General features: G+C 41.1%; 1 long non-coding RNA gene across 5 annotated transcripts in view; it reads right to left on the bottom strand.

Annotated features, from left to right (window-relative positions):
• LOC104139631 (uncharacterized) overlaps positions 1–15407 on the bottom strand; it is a 34622-nt gene extending 19215 nt beyond the window's left edge. For 3 of the 5 annotated variants that reach the window (XR_693138.2, XR_011135129.1, XR_693139.2), the window contains exon 1: positions 15082–15407. This is a non-coding gene — a long non-coding RNA (uncharacterized lncRNA). Of the gene's footprint in view, positions 1–12522; positions 12699–13974; positions 14047–15081 lie in introns of all 5 variants that reach the window. The other 2 variants (XR_011135128.1, XR_011135127.1) reach the window with 2 other exon arrangements.
• Positions 15408–16462: the final 1055 nt, after the last annotated feature.

Below are 16462 nucleotides of genomic sequence, written 5' to 3'. Positions count from 1 at the left end.
TTTATGCTATCAGTCTGTAACAGCCTTCCTTTATTAACTTGGAGTTACTATCCCCTTTACTTTCACAGTAATAAGAGTGCGAAAAGAGCTGACAGATTTCAAGACACACAAAAAGCAAAAATAGATCACTGATTAATTGTAGGTGGGCTCTGCCTGGGCCTTTTGTGGGCCTTGTTGGAAGTTGTGGAGACTTTCTGGGGACCCCTGAGGAACTAGACGGTGCTTGCTGCTAGCAGGAAGGAAGAGCTGGGCAAGGACTCCTGCAGGGGACCTTGACTTAACTTCTCCTGGGAAGTTCTAGCTAGGTGGGGCTGCTGCTAACGAGCTCTCTGGGCTGCCCTGGTCAGAGGGAGTTGGGGCTTTTGTTTCAGGTGGCTCCTGATTGGGTGGGTCAAGCACCCTTGTGAGTCACTGCTAGGCAGAGGCCTATATAAGAGCCAGGCCTGGAGCACAGCTCCCAGAGTGCAGCCAACAGAGACAGCAGTTTGTGCAGCAGGGTGCCAGAAGGCAAAGAAGGCACCTCTCCATTTTGCACAGTGGTGTGCCCTTCCCCGGGGCATGGTGATGACACGCCGCAGAGCACGTTCCCCAGTGGCTGTTGGAGGTGCTGCATCAGCTGTGTCTGAGGCTTCAACCCAGACAGACCCTCAGACAGCAGATGCAGCTCTGCAGGTGTCAGGCTGCAGGGAGTGCCTGGGGCCTCTCCATGAGGCCTGGGCTGACAGTCAGCTCTCCTATGTGAGGTGTGCTGTGGTTGACCAGTTGCGTCACCAGATAAAGGAGCCACGGGAGGAGGTTAGTAGGCTGCGTAGCATCCGAGAGGATGAGCAGGAGATTGACAGGGCGTTCTTGGAGACTGTTCAGCTCCAGCACTCCCCACCCCCACCCCCGGCAGTGGAGTTGTCAGAGGGCTCAGCACCGTGTGTAAAGGTGCATCATAACACTGTTGAAGAGGGCTGGAAGCTGGTGACCTCTCGTAGAAGGAGAAAGGCTCTTGCTCCTCCTCAAGACTTACCCTTGAAGAACAAGTTTAGCGCCCTCCAAGCTGAGGGGGAGCTGGGCGTGGCTCCAAGGGAGGCAACTGGCCTGGCAGACCCTGTGCCGTGCAGAAACCCCCGGAAGAAGCGGCGAGTGATTGTTGTGGGTGACTCCCTGCTGCAGGGGACAGAGGCACCTATCTGCTGACCTGACCTCTTGTCCAGACAGGTTTGCTGCCTGCCAGGGGCTTGAATAAGAGATGTTATGGAAAGACTGCCAAGGCTTGTCCATGCATCGGACTACTACCCTCTGCTGATCTTCCATGTGGGTGCTAATGACACAAAAGGCAAACTGGAAACCATGATCTCATTGCAGTGGCAGAGACATGGTGGGATAGTTCACATGACTGGAATGCTGTCATGGATGGCTATGTGCTTTTTAGGAAAGACAGGCCAGGAAGGCGAGGTGGTGGAGTTGCTCTTTATGTGAGGGAGCAACTAGAATGTATGGATCTCTGCCTAGGGGTGGATGGAGAGCAAGTGCAGAGCCTTTGGGTAAGGATTAAAGGGCAGGCTAACATGGGTGACACTGTTGTGGGGGTTTATTACAGGCCACCTGACCAGGAGGAAGTCATCGATGAGGCCTTCTACAGACAGCTGGAAGTAGCCTCACGATCACAGGCCCTGGTTCTCCTGGGGGACTTCAACCACCCTGACATCTGCTGGGAAGAGAGCACAGCTAGGCACAAACAGTCAAAGAGGTTCCTGCAGAGCACTGGTGATAATTTCTTGACCCAGGTGGTGGAGACGCCAACGAGGAGAGGTGTGCTGCTAGACCTTGTACTAACGAACAAAGAAGGTCTAGTTGGAGAGGTGAAGGTTGGGGGCAGCCTTGGCTGCAGTGACCGTGAGATGGTGGAGTTCAGGATCCTACGAGGAGGGAGCAGGGCAATGAGTAGGATTGCAACGCTGGACTTCAGGGTAGCCAACTTTGGCCTCTTCAGGGACCTACTTAGGGGAATCTCATGGGGTAAGGCCCTAGAAGGAAGAGGGGTCCAAGAAAGCTGGTTAATATTCAAGCATCACTTCCTCCAGGCTCAAGATCAGTGCATCCCTCTGAGGAAGAAGTCGAGCAAAGCGGGCAGGAGACCTGCATGGATGAGCAAGGAACTCCTGGCAAAACTCCAACAGAAGAAGGAAGTACACAGAATGTGGAAAAGGGGACAGGCCACTTGGGAGGAATACAGGGACGTTGTCAGAGTGTGCAGGGATGCAACAAGGAAGGCTAAGGCCCATTTGGAATTAAATCAGGCAAGGGATGTCAAGGACAACAAGAAGGGCTTCTTCAAGCACATCAGTAGCAAAAGGAAGACTCGGGAAAACGTGGGCCCGCTGCTGAATGGGGCGGGTGCCCTGGTGACAAAGGATACAGAGAAGGCAGAGTTGCTGAACGTCACTTTTGCTTCAGTCTTCACTGCTGAGGCCAGCCCTCAGGAATTCCAGACCCTGGGGACAAGAGAGGAAGGCTGGAGAAAGGAAGACTCTCCCTTGGTGGAGGAGGATCAGGTTAGAGATCTTTTGTGCAAACTTGACATCCATAAATCCATGGGCCCCAATGGGATGCACCCACGAGTGCTGAGGGAGCTGGCGGATGTTATGGCTAGGCCACTCTCCATCCTCTTGGCAAGGTTCTGGAGATCAGGAGAGGTGCCCGAGGACTGGAAGAAAGCCAATGTCACCCCAGTCTTCAAAAAGGGCCAGAAGGAGGAGCCAGGAAACTACAGGCCTGTCAGCCTCACCTCCAGCCCTGGAAAGGTGATGCAACAGCTCCTCCTGGAGGTCCTCACTAAGCATGTGGGGGACAAGAAGGTGATCAGGAGTAGTCAGCATGGATTCACCAAAGGGAAATCATGCTTGACCAATCTGGTAGCCTTCTATGGTGGAATGACTGGCTGGGTAGATGAGGGGAGAGCAGTGGATGCTGTCTACCTGGACTTCTGCAAGGCTTTGGACACTGTCTCCCATCACATCCTCCTAGGTAAGCTCAGGAAGTGTGGGTTGGATGAGTGGACGGTGAGGTGGATGGAGAACTGGCTGGATGGCCGAGCTCAGAGGGTTGTGGTGAATGGCGCAGAGTCAAGTTGGAGGCCTGTGGCTAGTGGTGTCCCCCAGGGGTCAGTCCTGGGTCCAGTCTTGTTCAAAATATTCATCAGTGACCTGGAGGAAGGCACAGAGTGCACCCTCAGCAAGTTTGCTGAGGATACTAAACTGGGGGGAGAGGCTAACACACCAGAAGACTGTGCTGCCATTCACAGGGACCTGGACAGGCTGGAGAGGTGGGCGGAGAGGAACCTCCTGAAGTTCAACAAAGGCAAGTGCAAGGTCCTGCACCTAGGCAGGAACAATCCCATGCCCCAGGACAGGCTGGGGGTTGACCTGCTGGAAAGTAGCTCTGCAGAGAAGGACCTGGGAGTGCTGGTGGACAACAAGTTCAACATGAGCCAGCAGTGTGCCCTTGTGGCCAAGAAGGCCAATGGTCTCCTGGGGTGCATTAGGCAGAGTGTTGCCAGCAGGTGGAGGGAGGTGATCCTGCCCCTCTCCTCAGCCCTGGGGAGGCCTCCCCTGGAGTACTGTGTCCACTTCTGGGCTCCCCAGGACAAGAGAGACATGGCACCACTGGAGAGAGTCCAGCGGAGGGCTACCAAGATGATTGGAGGGCTGGAGCACCTCTCCTATGAAGAAAGACTGCAAGAGCTGGGCCTGTTCAGCCTGGAGAAGAGACGATTGAGAGGCGATCTCATCAACGTGTACAAGTATCTGAAGGGGGAGTGTCAAGAGGATGAGGCCAGCCTCTTCTCCGTGGTGCCCAGCAACAGGACAAGAGGCAACGGGCAGAAACTGAACCACAGGAAGTTCCATCTGAACCTGAGAAAAAACTTCTTGACTGTGAGGGTGACAGAGCATTGGAACAGGTTGCCCAGAGAGGTAGTGGAGTCTCCTTCGCTGGAGATATTCAAAGCCCGTCTGGATGTGATCCTGGGCAATATGCTCTAGGTGACCCTGCTTGAGCAGGGAGGTTGGACGAGATGATCTCCAGAGGTCCCTTCCAACCTAAATGATTCTGTGATTCTTAAATCATTCCATCATCAGTGAAATGATTTTTTTTTTTTTAAGTGAGCATTCCAGCAATGGGGGGCATGTTTCTGTTTCTGTGTGCCTCCAGAAAGTCCTAGCCGGAAAAATACTGCTCATCTTGCTCTACCCACTATAATCTGTTCCTTCACCAACGGTAAGAGCTTCTTCTAAGACAGCTCAATTTCAATCAAGTTCCAATGAATCCCAAGGAAAATTTCAGTCTCCCTCCATTTGTTTCTAGTAAACCAGTTGTGACCTGCTGAAGATCCCCAGGCTTCTCCCAGCTCCTCACCATTTTGTCTGCCAGGCTGAAAGATAGCCAAGAGCCTGGTAAAGGGCTTATTACTCCTGGATGCCTCAACAGGTCTTTGGTAGCCTAGGGTACAGAAGCTTTCTGGCTGTGTAGCTCCAGGGTAGCCCATCTGGTAGGCCTGCCTGAAGCAAAGTGTTTATGGCTTGTCATTTTGGTAACTCCAAAAATTCAGGAGTTTAGATGGGAACAAAGTCATTCAAACTGACTGAGTGCTAAAGCATCAATAGCCTCAAGCCAAACAGATAAAAAAAATACTGAACAATGATGGCTTAACAGTAGTGTCACATATAGTTTCCCTGTTTGCACCTCACCCACACACTCTTTTTTTTCCTGTTTCTCTATTCTGGTTCCTTGTTTTCCTTCACAGCTCATTTTCATGGTGAAATTCTTTTCTGGTCAAAATTCATCATAGTATGTCATGTCAAATCAAAGACACAGATGTTAACTGCAGGTTATATATCATCTCCATTCAAAACTTACATGCAATATGCTAAGTGAAATTCTGGGAACAGTGAAATCTTTGCAAAATAACAGCCACTGCTTTTAAGGGAGCCAGAATTTCACCCTGTTTGGTGAGGCATATTCATTAGAATTACAAAATTTGGCTATGATAAAGGTAACTCTTCCTCTAAATAGAGTCTAAAGATTAGCTAGCAAATTTGAATGGCAATAAACAGTATTTCATCTCTTGTTGTCCTAAACTGTTTCTCAGTTGTCTCCAAGAATTTCCATATGTATCAATGCAGGCAATAAATGAAATAGAGCTCTGAATTTGAGTAAAGGAAGCTAATCTGAAGCTATACTAATGGGTAGACTGGTCACTACTGGCGACACCACTCCGTTAAAGTCAATTTTCCCTCATAGAGAAAAAAAAATCTGAATTACGCAAGAGCAGAAAGGAAGCATGTCATATTTTCTCCTAATCGGTAATGTCATTTGACACTTCATTTTTCACCTTACACTGAAATTCACTTTACCTGCCATCTAGTCTAAGCCATCTTGTCTACTTAAAGAAAACAACAATATAATTGCATTGCCTTTTTTCAGGAAGAGCATCCTATCAGCAGAAGGGAAGTAATCTTTTTAGCTAAAGTAATCCCACAATTTGTAGAGATTTTAAAAGGAATCTAATAATTACAAGTGTGTGTGTGTTGGGGGAGGGGGGGGTCTCAGTTGTGTTTCCAGGAAACACACATGTCTTTTCAATAGCTTTCTTAAAAGACCAACATCTAGGCAGGCTTGAAATTTTATCTTTTCCAGATCCCTGAAAGTGATTCTTCAGTAGTGAAACAAGACATGGAGTTGTTCAAGGAACAAAAACATCTTCTTCAAAACCATGTTTGTCTAACATGAGCAGAAAAAGAGCAGAGCAGCATCTTCCTGAAATACAGTGCTTCAGAGACCAAAGCACTAAAAAACTTAGGGAAGACGCTCAAATACAGAACTGTTATAGCTGTTTATATAATGAAATAACACAAAGAAGAAACTGTAAGAGAATCTCAATTTATAAAATGCACATACATACTCTAACGACAGCCTAAATCCAGTCTGTCCTGTTATAGGGCACCAGGCAATCTAGTTTGCAAAACTGAAAGTACAGTCTTGAACGTAAGGACTACGTATTACACAAAGGTTAATAAGTAGAGTAACAATTATATAAAATTATTTCACCATTTTTTTTTAGTCTCATCTGGTATCTAGAATAAAGAAATAGCAGAAATAGGATTCTTTTCTTTTAATCTTAATCTCAAAATCCAACACTGTCACTTGGTATGCTTGTGCTTACAATTTTGGAAGACAGGCATATTATTACGCACCACAATTGATACATTGACTCCAATGAGCACATTTCCGGTTGATGCTTTTTCGTAACTTTGTTGGCTACCCTTCAGCCAATCACTTGGTTAAGGCAGAACATAACTCACACACATATCTATTTCACTAATTTTGTAATTTCATACAATTCTGTTTTTAAATTCTTTAAAAAAGTATCTTACGTAAGACACTAGCCAGGAGACCTACGGTAGAACGGAAAGTATGGGCGTACATCATGAATTGAATACATCAGCCTTATTCAGCCTAAAGTCTGCAAGATCTGAACCTGATTTTGTGAATAGTAAGTTATAGGATAAAATTTATTTTCATTGTAACTCAGTAAAAGTCACTAGCAAATTCAAAAACTAGCAAAATGTTTTTTCACTTAATCAGAAACTTTTGGAGTTGTCACTGATATTTAAAAAATCTTCCCTTAACTAAAAATAAACCTAATCAGTCTTAAAGTTTTAACTCCAGGGAGAGGGGGGAGCTACATCCTTTCTCTACAGCTAGTCCTAATTTCAGCTGTCCTCAATATTAAAGTCATGATATGCTTTCCTTAGCTATCTCCTCCCCCCCCCCCCACCCCTGTAAAGCCTCATGCTTTCATCTCCATTTACAGTCATATCTTCAACTATAAGGTCTATGCCAGACAAAACTAAAACCTAATAAGTGATTTGGGGAAATCAGAGAAGAAAAATGTCTTAAAGCCACACGATCTTCTTATTTATAATCACAGAATAGCTGGGGGCTCTGTTAACAGTGAAATTACTATTGAGTGATGCCTGCTTTATGGCTGAAAGGCAGATCAAACCCTTAACTGTAATTAGCAGGCCATTTAAGTAGGTAAATGATGCCCCCTCCCCCTTCTCCATCTTCTAGCAAGTATTAAAAGAGGAATGGAAAAAAATCGTTAAGGATATATCAGAAACAAACTTCCTTCCTCCCTTCCCCTTTCCACACATTCTCCTAATTACTTCATATTTTTAATGGAACATAAAATAGATAAGTACTCCTATTTTTAGACATAACTTGTTTATATCATCATTTCTCCTCTTTTATGGAATTACAGGTAATCAATTGTTCAACTAGTTTCAAAAATTAGACATAATAAAATCCTACCGTTGCATACAAGTAAGGAAAAACAGTGGCTCAGTACTCAATGATAACGATAAACAGAATAGTATTTTTTTTTAAATTTGACTTTGTTGCTAGGACTAGGTAAGTTCTGCTTTCCTTGACACTTATGACAGTTATCTAGGCTGACACAAACATAATTCTTTGCAAACTAGCACTTCATCATCTGTTAAAAAATATTTACATGGCAAGACAACAGTCTCTAACCTAGTCTGAAATGAGCATTTTCCCCTCAAATTTTATTATGGTGACAGTACTTTCTGAAGGGTGAGATGAAATGTTCTGAAGGTACACACATTTTGAAGGAGAAATTAAATTTCTATTTCTTGTGTGCAAACCCTATTTTTATCATAGGTGCACTTGAAAAAAAAGTGCAGTATCTCCTGAGAGATTCCATGAGAATTCTGTTACATACAAAGAAGTTAATGAGTTTGGCTCCTTTTAGAACTTTAATTAAACAGGGACCAAATACAAATGCTCTGAAGAGTTATGTCTTCCAGAATATAAAAGGAATGTTGAGATTCTGAATACTAAAAATGTTACAGACTTTCTATCATATACTTTAAAAAAGCAGAATGAACAAAGAGAGGCTGAGTAAATGATCCAATGTTCCTCCCTCCAGAAGAGTTCTAAGCAGCTGTAATGTAATGAAAAAAAAAAAAAAAAAACTCCTGCAAGATAGATGAGTTTTCTTGAGTACTGATCATTCATCTCTCATTCTCATTTGAAGATAATTCACTGTATCAATAATCCTTTTAAGAGGAGAAAAGGAAACTGAAGCTTGCAATGGAAAACTTTCAAATGAGTATCAAAAAATATTTTTGCACATACCATCCTTTATTTCAAGGGAATTTATCATTTTTACTTCAGTAAATTTTAAATATTTTACAGAAATTCACTAGTTTCCAAAATGAGTAAATATCCCTAAGTTATTTTCTAAACAAGTATTTATCAAGCTTTAATATTCAGTTATGTAGACAGGTACATACTCACCAATTTGTGTACATATATATGTGTATATTTGGATATGTGTGTCTAAGAAAGCTACAGAAGGTGCTCAGAATAGCTCAGATTAATTGCCAATATCTAGCAATAAGACGCAAAAATAAACAGCACAGAGAAGCTGAAAAGGCCACCTTTAGCCCCTAAAAGTGACCTACACAAACCTGGCAGCACTTTCAGTCGTTACCTAGCTCTATACAGTACTCTGGTATCCCCAACGTTTGGTGGGGGAGCTGTCAAATTTCAGCTATATTGCAGTTTAATCCCTGTTTTTGGATTCTTATGCACATAATTGTTTGTGCACGTATCACCCTCTGAATCCTATGAGTTTTCCTGGGAGTATTGTTTTCTAAAATAAATTTTGAGTCAAAGGACCAAGGGTCAAGTAAAGTTTCTCCTGAAGACTCACATGGCCACTAGTACTGAACAAAACCCTCTTCAACAGAAACTATTATACATACATAGAAGATAGAGAGAAAAAGAGCATGTATCAAATAGCATTTTCCATCCTTTAGAAGAATGCTGAGTCTGTAACTCTCAAGTGGCACATTTCTCTCTTTTTTTGTTGCAGAAAGGCACAGTGCAATGGCATGGAATAAATAAGGTGATTGCTCTAGAAAAAGAATACAGAGAATAAGAGGGTTTAAAATCAGAATTTATTCAGCTGGCTAACTGAAATAGGCGAAATGGCTTCTGATGTCCTTGCTGACACTGAACTTTTCTATTCAACTTTTTGATATGTTCTTCAAGTAGTATTACACAAAAAGAATGCACGTGCAGTTTGAACAGGGCAGACTAAAATCATCCATGTCTTAAAACAGTTATTCCCAACAGCTCTTGATCCAGTTACACTTAATACTAGCATTTTGACTCATTATGTTCTGGAAGAGGAAAGCTAGTTTTCTCTGCGTTTTAGGATAAAAATATATTATAGACTTTTTTAACAACAGCTTTTGATATTAATTTTCTATAATTCATATTGACCTTAAAATTTAGGCCTATCTCAATTTCTATTTCACTCTTCAGGAAGGTCACGAAAAGACAGTGACAGAACATCAGACAAATACTTCCAGTTTAACTTATTCTTCGTTTCACTCGGCATAAGAAAGGTAGTCCTGGCATTAACCCAGAATACTTTTTGCAGATTGTTAAGCACTTGTGTGCCATAAAAGTAAATTTACTGGCTCATCCATCATGCCATGGTATAATGGAAGAAATTGCTCTATTCGCATGAATAATATAGCTCAGTGAATTTGTCACCTCACTTGAAATCTGTGCCTAAAAAAGGATTTGATCACTTTGCAACCTCCATTTTCAAAGAGTTAATACTGGTAATAGAGTTCGCTACTCAGCTGAATTCCCACCGATAAGCGTGTTACTCCTCTTTAATTCACACCACCATTATTGCCTAGGACCTCTGTTGGACAGAATTCTTAATAGTTATTTATCATCAGGTGTACTCGTTCTTCAACGTCCGTGCTTAGGCATAACTCCAGACAAGAAGAATATACTGAGAAATGGGCAAAGGAGAAAGGTACTTCCCCATCTCTTTATAGTTAGAACACTAGTTGACCCAAGTCAGGGAATAGTTACAGCACCAGATTTTTTAAGTGACATCATCTGAAATATCTTCTTGGCAACACTGAAAAAATACTGCAATGAGACGCTCCTGAGCAGAGAAAGATCTCGCTCTCCCAGGACCCTTAAAAGCTTCTGAGGGTGGTTGACTGAGATACCCTCACTTTCAGCTGGGAAGGCCGAGGTGATGGGAGTGAGATAAAACAGCAAAAACTAGCAGAGGGTCAGGAAGGCCGGAAAGATGGCTAGCTTCCTTCAGATAGGTGTGCTAACTAAGACCGATTTAAGAGCAAGGACCTGAAAGGAAGAACACAATCCTTCACCTGTTTAAAATAAAGCAGCTAGGGATAATTGATCTATTAAAGTAGACTTCCAGCATTCATGTCCTTTTCCCATGCAATCTGCTATAAATCTTGCACCACTCTATTTGAAAGTGAAAAAAATCTGATCTGAACTTTAATCAATGCCAATACAGTCAAACAGGAAACGTCTTTCATTGGAGTTGTTTCTAACCATATGATTCTCTGCTTTCAACAGTATGGGAAATTTAACTAAATTTCTGATTTTCTTCATGCAGATCAAGATTTATTTTGTAAAGTAATACTGAATAAGATTTAAGTCTGCTGTATTTCTACGGATGTTTAGCATGGGATAAAACCAAGAAAAGAAGAGAAAGAATGATTGCTGCTGCTACTACAACATCACAGCCCTTCCAATTGTTGCTATTATTTCGATGGAAGAAAATGACCAAACCTTGGTTATTCTAGAAGGAAAGGGGATTGAGGCCTTAGGAAACTTCAAGTGAAGTCTCAATTTTACTACTGTGCAAGTAAATGACTTTTTCTTTCACCAGTTCAGCTATCAAACTGGGAGACAGAAAAAATGATCAATCAGCTTTGATTTGCTTGCTCCACACATTTTTCTTAAAAAAGTAAATTCTAAACATTTCAATTTGCAGAATCTGTAACAAACAAAAAGCAAGGAAGGTGATAGTCTGGTACCAAACAAGAAGGTAAATTATGTTCCTTTTTATCTAGTAACACAGGGTTTCTGCTGTTTACCTAGGATTTAGAAGCCCAGGTTTAGTTACCTTCTCTGTTGGAGAAAATACGATTCCACATTTTTCACTTTCCCAGGGAATCCTCTAACCATAAGGCTATACGAAATTTTAGTATAAATCCTGCTCTAGTTGTTACCCTGTTCTGCCTAAATACTGCGTACAACAGTAACTGGACCAGGGACTCATAATCAGAATTTTCCATTGCCTAGGAATATGCACAGTGTTATAAGAAATGAATCTCATTTCATCTGAAAAAAAACACTTTTTCAGTGCAGTAACTGCTGAAATAAAATGATACAAGCATACTGACATTGACTGCATAGTGGCAACAGATCCCAGTGGAAATTCTCAGGACATAACTTTAATCCATTTTGAAAAATGGTTGGTTGATGAGTGGGCTTTCCTAAATAAATTTTTAATGCAGGGGAAAATACAGTCAGAGTATATTCTACAGGCCAACAGTACGTTATCGCACTCACATTCTCTCAGACACAGTGAATACTTAACTAAATGTTTTACATCAAATAGAGCGATCTCAATAGAGCAACAGAGATTTCCATTCAGTATTGCCTCCAAATTCAAAATCTGTTAAGTAGAGGAAAAGAACAAAATATGAATCCTTCACACCCAGGGGAAGCAGTAACCACAGACAATTTGAGAAAATGCTCCAGTGTTGTACTGTCAACAGTGCAAAAACTAGATGGCTTATTCAGCATAAAATTGCAAATTGTTTTGGTCAGCTGAAATTTAAATTTTTCAGCAAATAAACAAGCTGTAAAAACAAAAATTATTCATCCTTACCCAGATTTCTTCAGTCTGACTTTGCCTTTCAGAGTCCTAGGAGATTCGAAGTTATAAAACAAGCCCAATATAAAGAGCTATAAGTAGCGCCTTAGTGCTCTTCTAAACAAGTAGACATTACTATGAATATTACCGAAAATAAAACACGATGGGTTCAGTATAAAATCCAGCAGTATACATTTAAGCAAATGATAGTTTCATGAAAAAGTCTGTATTTCTCATACTGAGAATTACAATCTGACAAAATTGAAGATACAATTAAAAGTCCAGGGTAATGTAATTTGAAAAGATCCCTCAAAGGATGTTTTGCTTTAACTTAGGTTTTCAAGTTTGACCTGATGTGTTGCTCAAGATTAAGTTCCTGGGAAAAATAAAACAGGCTTAACAGAACATTTCTCCTCTTAGGTAGACAGCACTTAAATTACTGATTGTAGCATTACAGTAACACAGTAAAACATGTACTATGCTCATTAAGGACTACTCTTAAGTCTGATCTTGCCTAATACAATCATGTGTGAGCAAAGTGGTTTAAAAAGAAAAGGGGGAAAAAAGAAAAAAAAGAGATACCACTTGCTCTGTCAAAACTTCAAATTAGCCCTGAATTTTAGGTACGATTTAGGAAAAGAAAAAACAGTAATCCTTGTGATAGTCATCCCTTTAAGTGCCCATGTTAATAGTTCACTGTCTGGCCCAAACACACTGACCTGTATGTAGGTATGAACATATTACCAGATACAGCCAAAGGAAAAACAGAGTAGTGATTATATAATTCATCAAGAACATTGGATAGTTTGAGCCTCATGCTAGCTTCCAGACGTCCTTTTCTTTCCTTACTCCTATCTCCTCTGCCCCAGGAACAGTTTCTTCCACAAGTTGCCTTCTAAATAAAATATATATATATATAGATAGATAGATAGATAGATAGATACATACATACATACATACATACACACACACACACACACACGACTACCATGTGCTTTCTTTTCTTCTACTATACTGTAAGGAAAAGCGCCTTCTGGAATACTCGGCCTGCTGTAATATCCACAGCAGGGAGCTCCTCTAGCATAGCAGCATTCTTCAGCATCAGTCAAAATATTTTAAACACATAACGTGCAGAAATATCAGGATGGCTTTCACTCCATGTACGTCCTGGAACGCCAAAGCAGCACAGCGCGTCTGCTGTTCATCTTCCTTACCCTTGTAATTGCACAGAAATCCCAGCTGCACGCAAATGTGCAACATGACCTCCTGCTCTCATTAGAAGCTTTTTTCCAAGCTCATAATTCAGAAGTGCTTCTCTTCATGCAAGGCTACTTTCGTGGCAAATGTCAGCTTTCTGGACCTAGCCAGCTGTGCAAAATTTCTCTGATCTGATACACATAAATACTTTTTTTATTTTTTTAAACAGTACTTTTGTTGCCTTCAGTGACTTGGTAGCATGTTTAGCTACATGCTGCCTGCAGGTGATGTGCAAAATTGGGGCATATTTCTAGGATTAGATCAGTATAGAAGGTTAGAGGGTTATTTGTCTTTCATTTCTGTCTTCCTAATTTTTCCTGATAATATTCATGTTGATAATCACAGAAAATATTACCGTGGCTTTACTCAGACGCAGTTCAAAGAGATGAAATGTGTCCATTTATCTGGTGTTTACCCATAAAAATAGTCCTGGTTAACCCACCATAAAATGTGAATTCCAGCAAAATATGACTGTGATTATTATATCCTGATATATTCTGCAGCTACCTAAAGGTTTCAGGATTTTTCCTCTTTTTCAAGAACCTGTATAATTTTATGATTGGTATTATTAAAATTTTAAATTTGCATCTCACTATCACATACTACCATCTCAATTTTCTACTGTTTACTTCTTGCAATCTTAGAAAAGAGTTTATGCATTCCTCTTGCATAGTATCACAATAAAACAATCTTTGTTTTGCTGAAATTCTACAGACAGCATTTGGTTTACTGCAGAAGAACTACAGGTTTCTACTGCTATTCATCAGCAGTTACTTTCCAATAGAATCCAAAGAGCAGAACAGACTTTTTCACTAAAATGAAACGCAGTTATTAGTGAAGGGAAAACAACCTTTTGGTCAGGCCACAGAATCACTTGTAGTTAACAATGCCTTCCTCCTCCCACTCTCATTTACCTCTCCCAACCGAAGACGATATCGCTTCTAAAAAGTGTATTAGATTTCTTGCACTTTAATCTCAAGTTCATCCTAAAAACGACAAAAGAATTTTATGTAGTTATGTCTGTAATGTAAATGAAAATTTATTTTTAATTCTTCCCTCTGAGTACTGCTTTTTGCTTGATGTTCTACATTTTTTACTCTATCATCTATTCAGATACAGTCTCTGAAAAATAAAATAGCGATCAAGCATGGGACTGTAGACTCATGTGAAGAATTTCATTAAAGTCTTGTTTAAACAGATCTCCCCACTAGAACAAAAAAAAAAAAAGAAAAAAAGAAAAAAAAAGAAAGATATGGGATTTGGACTATCATCTGCCGGTTACTGGCTCAAATCCAGCTCAGCTCAGAAGTTAACGTAAATCATCATGAGCTCACATTTGTTCTGAGAGCTACACAAAAAAAGTTCCTGTTTTCAGTCCAACATCTAGCGGAAGGGTGCCCACATCATAAAAGCTACTATTATAATTAACACCAATTATTGATCTAGTCAGAATTATGTCCATTGATGAGGCACAGTAGGAATTACTCTCAAGTGATGCTTGTGATATACTCAGCTGATAAATTTTAATGATGGCTCCTAGTAGCATCAGTGGAACAAGGAGGGAGAGGAAGAGAGAAAAAGAATTTCAGGTTCCAGAGGCTATGAATTTAGAAATTTTCATAAATATTTAACCTTAAAAATAAAAATGATCCATAGCAACCTTTGACTACTGAAATACTTACTACATATTCTGAAGATTTGAGGTTACAGAACAAAGATAGCACAATAAAATGCACTTTGACTTTCATATTTGTGGGTAGGGAAAGTACTCTAGTCCTGAAGAAGGAAAAGCAAGAACACACAGGAGCTTGTGCCCAGTGGATAGGGGCAAGCAGGGGTTCCAGCCCCTTGTCCTCCTCCAGCACCAGCCATTCCTTGACACTGAACATTTTGCAAGTCAAATGCAAACATGTAAAGATGACAGAGTTAGTGATTTCTTCACATAATAAACTTCAAATAATAAAAAAGGAGAAAAGGGAAGGACAGAAAGTCAAATACAGTATAAATCAGTAAGCACTCACCTGCACTCAAAGAGAAAACAACCCACGGTTCAAGATGCAACAGCGGCTGCTGACCTCCCTTCTCCTCTGTAAAATGGTTATTGCTGCACAGATGGAACAAAAATCACATCAGCATTCAGGAATGGTAACACTAACACTAGATATCCAGAAGCACATTCTCTGGAAGACTAATTTATAAAATTTCAAATAAGCTACCAGAGCAAAGACATTTGGAAGAACGAAAGACCGAAAAAAGGAAAAAAAGCAATCTAAATGTTGAATCTAAAGCTTGTTGATGATTCATCATTTACAGTGAACTTTGCATGAAATCCTGATTTCTCTCTCCCTCTAAGCACTTCCTTTGCAAAAAGCATGAGGAGAGAGGAAAAGGCTCTTGATGCGTCATTCTGGATGCATTTAACTAGCTGATTTATCTAGGTAGTCCTGTGAACTTACCTTGTTCAGTTACTGACTGGTCCTATGTCTTACCCTCCGTGTAAAACCTTACGTGGGTGAAGCTGTAGCCCACTTCGTTTCCATCCTCAGGAGCGGGAGGGAACTGTGATGCCCCTTTCCCCCCACGCCCCATCACAGAACGGAGCCGTGCAGGAGACCTGGGTGATAGGGGGGTTGTCCACTGACAGCAAATCAGGCACTTTTTCAAACCTCTAAGAAGTTTTCTTTTCAGAAGGGAAGCAGGTAGAAAGCAAGGCTTTCCATATTTTTCATAGTAGAGCGTTGCCTCACCAAGGAGCTAATACTCTGAGGACCAGGACAGAGAGGTCAGAGGCCTAGGTCTGTCTGAAGCAGAAGCAGGTGTTTACATCCGACATGTTCCAGTACAGACTTCACAGAAATTAGACTCTTTTTTGCTCAAGAGCTTGACCTTCCAATTCACACACTATTAGGCCCGTTGTCAAATTTTATACGTAACTAATTTTTTAGAGTAAAATATTTTAGATTGCCACTTATGGAAATGATATGGACTTCTACTCTTCACTGCAGAGTAACAACATTCTTTTCTTTTGTTTTTTTGTTACTAACTTTCTTTTGCTTAATTTGCTCATGTATTCAAAAATTGGCTTTCCTTCTGGTTCATTCTCTTTTGTTCTTTACAGAGATGCAAACTTAAAAACTCCTCACTATTCTAGGTGTTGAGTTCTAGCTCACGTTTTCACTTCCTCATCATTCACGGAGGATGCAGGTATGACTTTTTTTGGTTCTGCACTATTTCATTCCTCCTTTTGTGCAACAACAGGAAAATCTTAGTGAAATAAAGATGTTAGCATTTTCATTACCTGACTACCTCATCTCATCTTCAGTACCTCATCTATTAGCCTTTGAACAGTTAACTCTGCAGGTTTGTCCCTTTCCCTCACTTTTTTTTAAAACCAGTTGCACT

The sequence above is a fragment of the Struthio camelus genome, chromosome 1 (genome assembly GCF_040807025.1).
Source record: "Struthio camelus isolate bStrCam1 chromosome 1, bStrCam1.hap1, whole genome shotgun sequence".
NCBI lineage: Eukaryota > Metazoa > Chordata > Aves > Struthioniformes > Struthionidae > Struthio > Struthio camelus.
The sequence above is the reverse complement of the archived record's forward strand: the minus strand, read 5'-3'. Positions and strand labels throughout refer to the sequence as shown.